The sequence below is a fragment of the Anneissia japonica genome, unplaced genomic scaffold (genome assembly GCF_011630105.1).
Source record: "Anneissia japonica isolate Jap-2015-1 unplaced genomic scaffold, ASM1163010v1 scaffold288291_len444093_cov181, whole genome shotgun sequence".
Taxonomy (NCBI): Eukaryota; Metazoa; Echinodermata; class Crinoidea; order Comatulida; family Comatulidae; genus Anneissia; species Anneissia japonica.
In genome coordinates, this window is record NW_022731168.1 from 438,892 (window position 1) to 445,275 (window position 6,384).

Here is a 6,384-nt window from a genome sequence, read left to right on the forward strand (position 1 = left end):
TAGGCCTATTCCTATATAGGGCCTATTGATGTAAGATCACATACTTTTTTTTCCGGCTCCTGAGTCTCAGCTGGGTCGGCACACACTGGGCAGGCCTCACTATTTGTCAATTAATCGTACCTATCATTTTATTTAAAATTAAAATTGAATTATTGTTGTAGATCCATCTACCCTGAAATTAAATATTACAGAGGTTATAATATCTAACAATTTCCGTGTTTACATTCTGAGACGTGACGTACGTACGAACTTGCGTACTTGCGTACGTACGTACGTGTGTTGCGTAAATGAGTACGCGCAGACTGTTGAAGGTATGTTAACCAATCAAAAGCGTCAGCGGCAAATCAAATTAAAGCGCTTCGTAACCAAGGCACAGCACACACATCCTAGGCACGGCGTATAATCCCAGTGAAATAGTTCAGTTTTCTTTGCTATAAAAATCACCTTTCCCGTGGGTATATTTTGGTAAACTTTTTGTATGTTGTAGATATAAAATTTAACTATATATATTCATAAAAAAACATTTTGTTGCAATTATGTCCAACTTTGGTGCTTCAAATCCGTATTTCTGGTGGACTATATTGGAAATGCTCCAAAAGAACACGAAAGAAAAGATCAGGTACCCAAAGAAGGCACGTACGTATGTGGTGCTATTCTTTTTTTTTCATATTTTATTCAGTTACTTCTGAATTGACAGTTGAAGCTGACCAGAAAAAAATTAATACATTGTAATTCATTGCATGTAATTCCTATTTAAACAACTGATTGTGAAATGTTATATAAAAAAATGGGGGGTTTTTTTTTTTAGGTAAATACAGTTTTGATCGATACTTGTGTTTTTTTTATTCAGAACATTAGCATGACTACATTTTTATGATGCCAAAATTATTTACTTATTTAGAAATTTTTTTTTTTATTCATTACATTTTGTTTAACGATAAGTTTATACATAAAAAGTTTATGTACATGTTGAAAAGTTTTAAAATCTATTGAATCTGCCCCAACACTGCCTGCACAGTACATACTATTTAACTTGAAATTTTGTGGAAAATCAGCTAAGACAGTGTCAAAGAGCATGTAATTAATTTTTTTTGCTGTATTTTTGCTGAGCATATCTGAATAAATAAAAATGATAATAATCCAACTTTGCTCATAATTATTCATTTGCTTGTTCAGAGTTTGGAAATGCTCCTCCAGAGAAGAAAAGGAAAAGGTCAGACAGCAAAAGAAGGTATGAAATTGTTAAAAATTTTAATTAATTTTTTTGCATTGCAAATTATTGTTATATTTCAATTGTAACTCATACTTAGGCCAATTAAAATAAAAAATATAAACTACTACTACTACTACTACTACTACTACTACTACTACTACTAAAGTAACAGAATGAGTCAAAATTGACTGTGTTTTTGGAGGTTTGCGGTGTACTTTTAGCAACAAAATCAAGATTTTACCCCCAAAATGGGTTGTAATGAAAATTATAATTTTTTTATTTATTGAGATACCAAGTTGAGTCCTATACTATGTGATTCAATCGCTATCACAACATCTTAAGTAACAGAGTGAGTCAAAATTGACTGTGTTTTTGGAGGTTTGCGGTGTATTTTTAGCAACAAAATCCAGATTTTACCCCCAAAATGGGTTGTAATGAACATAAAATTATAATTTTTTTTTATTGAGATACCAATTTGAGTCCTATACAATGTGATTCAATCGCTATCACAAGGTTTGGATGGGGTTTGCGGTCTTTTTTTTTTAGAAGTTTGCGGGGTTTAGCAAAACCCTTCTTTGAAAGTGGATAAAGATTAATATTTAAAAATATAAATCTGGTTGAACAAAGTTTGAGGTATTGGTAATTGCTGTAAAACTTCAATAATATTAGCACACTTTAGAGGTATAAATATAAAATAACAATTAAATATTTTTTAAAATTTGGGGGTTGGGCAAATAAGTAAAATTAAAATTGTGCCAGCAATATGTTACTCGAAACTCTATAATATTCAATAATTTGTATGCCTATTTTTAAATGTAATGGTAGCATATTGCATCATGTGTATTCATAACACATTTTGCATATTGTTTATATTTCACAATACCCTGCACTTTGTGTAATTTTAGTAGGCAGTTATTCATTGTACACCATTATAATGTATTAAATAATGCACAGTGTATTGTACACCTGTGTATTCATAACACAAGGTTTTATTTAATTTGGCCTACATCATTTTATGCATTATGTATTTCACAATATTACATCAACTCGTATAAGTATAATAAGCCTATAGTCATTATTATTATTCATATTGTATTTATATAAGATAGTGTAATTACATACTCTAAGTATGATATAATACTTCAACATTAATTATGTATTCATCAGGAATGAAAATCCATATTTGCAAGGTTATATGCACAAGTAAAATATGTAGTACCAATATGTTACTCAAAACTCTATAGTATTCAATAATTTGTAGGTTTTATATATAATGATAGCCTATTGCATCATGTGTATTCGTAACACATTTTGCATATTGTTTATATTTCACGATACCCTCCACGTATTTATATGTGTTTGTGTTTTTTGCACTTTATCTATTAATGGACTTATAAACAACTCAATTCGTGTAGTTATGGCAGTGATAAGAGATTAAATTTTGAACAAGTTATCATTTTGCAATAAACCAACATTGTTTTAAAATAGGCCTATAAATTGTGAATTGGTCATTATTTTAAATGCTACCTTCTGTGTCCAGATAAACATTTTAACCACTCTTTAGCATTATGTACAGGGCATTTTTGTGAGAATATTAGGCCTACAGTATTGTTTTTGAGTTATACCGGAAGAATAGGATGCCCTGAAAGTAAAACTCTTTAAAAAAAAAATCTGTTTGTGTGAGGGTCCCTCATGAACATTACACACACACACCCCACTCCAAATGACCAAGTCAGATGTGGATCTCTTAGGGTCTGCTGTGAACATAGCAAAGGCATGCTCTGATCGCAGTTTTTAGGCCTGTATGGGCACTATCACTCCCATATACACAACATCTTTAAGCAAAGTTGCAAGGCTGACCTGGAGGTCAAATATACTTGATAGAGAGACCTTGCTTTTTGAAGCCAGAAAAGATTAGAAAACAATAAATAAAAAAAAAAAAAAAAAAAAAACATACAAAAAAAGTAAAACCCTAAAACAGGTGCAAAAGTTAACATATTTCAGTTGTATTACAAGACACAAGATACAAGTCAACTTTATTGTCAAAATAATACATTCTGAGATATTTGTTGTACATGACATAGAATCGTTCATAAACATAGAGTGTTAAATAAAGATTCCTTAGAAAATAAAAATTTGAGTCCTGTGCAGTTATCTTCTGAAATTTTGATTAAATAGATTACAAGCGATGTTCAATGCTGAATTTTTAAAACGGTTTGTGGATATTTTGTTTTGTTTATGTCTAACCCTTCCCAATCTATTTATGATAATGTCTGAAAATTATGGATGGGATGAATCTTGCATAATTGAATTAAATTTCTTAAGTAAAAAATCATTAAGAATATCTTCCAAGGACTTAACGTCGGCTCCAATCACTCTTCCAGCCTTATTTAAAATTCTCAATAATTGACATTTACTGTCTGCGGTGATATGAGAGAACCAAATACTGTGGTTTATTTAATAATGTACTTTTTATTAATTCATTTAGTATTAGCATTTTTTAAAAATGGACCATTTTAAAAGGTGTTTGGCTGCCATATTTTAACCTATAAGTGTTTTGCATGATCATGGTCATGCATAGTCTAATGATGTCAGGTCTGATATTTTATTTAGTTTAAGTATATAAAACTAATATACAAGATAATTGTTGACATTGTTCAGTGGTCAATCCGATAAATAAAAAACACCAATTCAATAAATATCAAATTTGCTTTTACTTTTGGTCATAAGAAGAGAAATGCTTATTATTATTATGGTCAGTCCAGCCCTCTGAGAACATCTAAAAATTAAAAATTACAAAAAACAAAAGATTTATTGTCAAAATAGTATAAAAAATCACAACCCCTGCTTTTAAACTAACCCATCAGTGGTACACACCTTAGCTGACATCGCATGTCAATTTGGGCCCCAACTGTACTTTTGAAACAGGGTCCCTCACAACCAGTTACACCACCGAATAGGAGTTCTGGTTCTCTTGTATAAATAGAACAGATGGTGTTTAACATAAAAAAAATATGGTTGTCATGTAAAATGTGTATCCTCACTATTATACAAATGTTCTTATCTTTGATATTTGTGATATTGGATCTTTGGTAAAGTGGATGATAAAGTGCATTAAAAATTATGGCATGGCTTTTATTTGTATGCTTTTCTGTTATGCTCACACATAAATTCAATAATGATAGGATTATATGATACAGCTCTCTGAAATTATTAGTAAACATGGTAATTTAAATAAATTACAAAAACAATTCATATTTTAAGAAAATAATATCCTATTTTCCATGCTTATTTTTATGTAAAACAGTAACTAAAATATTCAATATTTTGTAGATAATGAAGATTAAGCAAAATTCCAAAATTATAAAAAAACAAATGGAGAAAACAGACAAAATTGTATTCAACTTTTAATCTGAGAGTGCCATTTCCGACCATTTAGAGGTGCCATAATCAAAATGTTTTTCTTACCTCAGCCCCAACAGTTGTGGGCTAAGGTGGGTGGACATTCCATTTGCACAAGGCCCTCCCTGGGTCCCCTGTATTTCGACTTCCTGGACCCGCCACAGTTGGATTATGCCTATCATTTCCGGGCTACTAAGGGTAATTTTTATTCATCCGGGGAAAGGTGAAGGTTTCGTTGGGGAATTACCCATATCAAGGATACACTTCACGATTGATAATTTATTGAGATCGTGGAAGCAATCTTGACTTCGACTTTGTTCGTAAATCAGTGTCAGATTCAAGAGGGTGGAGCCTAAATTTTAAGTATGGGACTTGTGCATTTTCTGGCCATCTATAGAGGTGCCATAATCACAAATTTTCTTACCTCAGCCCCAAGTATGGTGGAGCTAAGGTGGTATAGATCCTCCATCTGTGAAAGAACCCAGTGGCAGATTCAAGAGGGCTTAGTCCGCAAGTTGTTCGATTTAAAAAAAAATGGAGATACCTGTATAAAGAAAATTATATTTAAATTTTATGTCTGGAAGTGCTTCACCTCGCCCCCGAACCCTATTTGGCCCCCCTTTCTGCCCCCCAAGCCTAGATGCTTGCTTCGCTCACATACTGGACCTTATGAAAGCCCCCCCCCCCGATTTTCAAAAACGTTCCGCCACCATTGAGTAGGGCCTGGAAAATGCACAACTCTCTGTTCAGCTGTTCTAACAATTGATTATCTATAACCATCCTTACAGTATGTATGTGCCATGATGATACTGAATGAATACTGGATGAATGTACTGTATATACGCTTAATAATTTGTAATTATTTAATTTAGAAAAAAAGATTTTTACCTATCAGCCCCCATCTGCCCCGACCTCGGCGCCCCTGCTTATGTAGGAGTAAGATACTGTACCTTTACAGTCAAAACATCCGCCTAAAACAATTATACTTGTGTATACCAAGACTGATCAGTACTAAATCCCCCTAAATGACGAACAAATTGGCACCAAAATTAACTCTCTACCACCAGTGGTTGTGGAGATAATAAGGACTCAATAACTATGACATTTGAAACATGTCAAAGGTCAAAAACAGCATTTCCGGTCAATTTCTGGCAAACTTTTCTATTAGACCAAATAGAAACATTAATGTTCCGAACATATCGACACCACAATTAACTCTTTACCACCAGTGGTTGCGGAGATATAATAACCCTCCTGTTATGACCTTGAAACATGTCAAAGGTTAGAAACAGCATTTCCAGTCATATTTTAACAAAATGTTCTATTAGAGCAAATAGAAACATGAACGTTCTGAACAAATAGGCACCAAAATTAACTCTCTACCACCAGTGGTTGCAGAGATATGACGACCCTGTATCTATGACGTTTGACCCTGACATTTTGACCTTTCGCCACATTTTGAAAATGTGTTACCAAGCCAAAAATGATTCTTGGACCACTCTAAACCAATTTCTGAAGTCAAATTCTCTGGACCTCAAAGTGCATAGGCCTACAAAACCTGGTCTGGCTACTAGGGTATAATATCATATGTATGTAGTTTTATTATTAATAATATGTAATTCTATTCCCTCTCCCCCGGATCCAGTGTTTCCATGAGATGCGCGCATGCGTATCGACGATCATCAGCCGTACGTGTTTTTCGATGATCGACGTACTTTCGAATCAGTCTAGGGTCTAGGCCTATTTCTTCCAGTTAACAGTTTGTATAT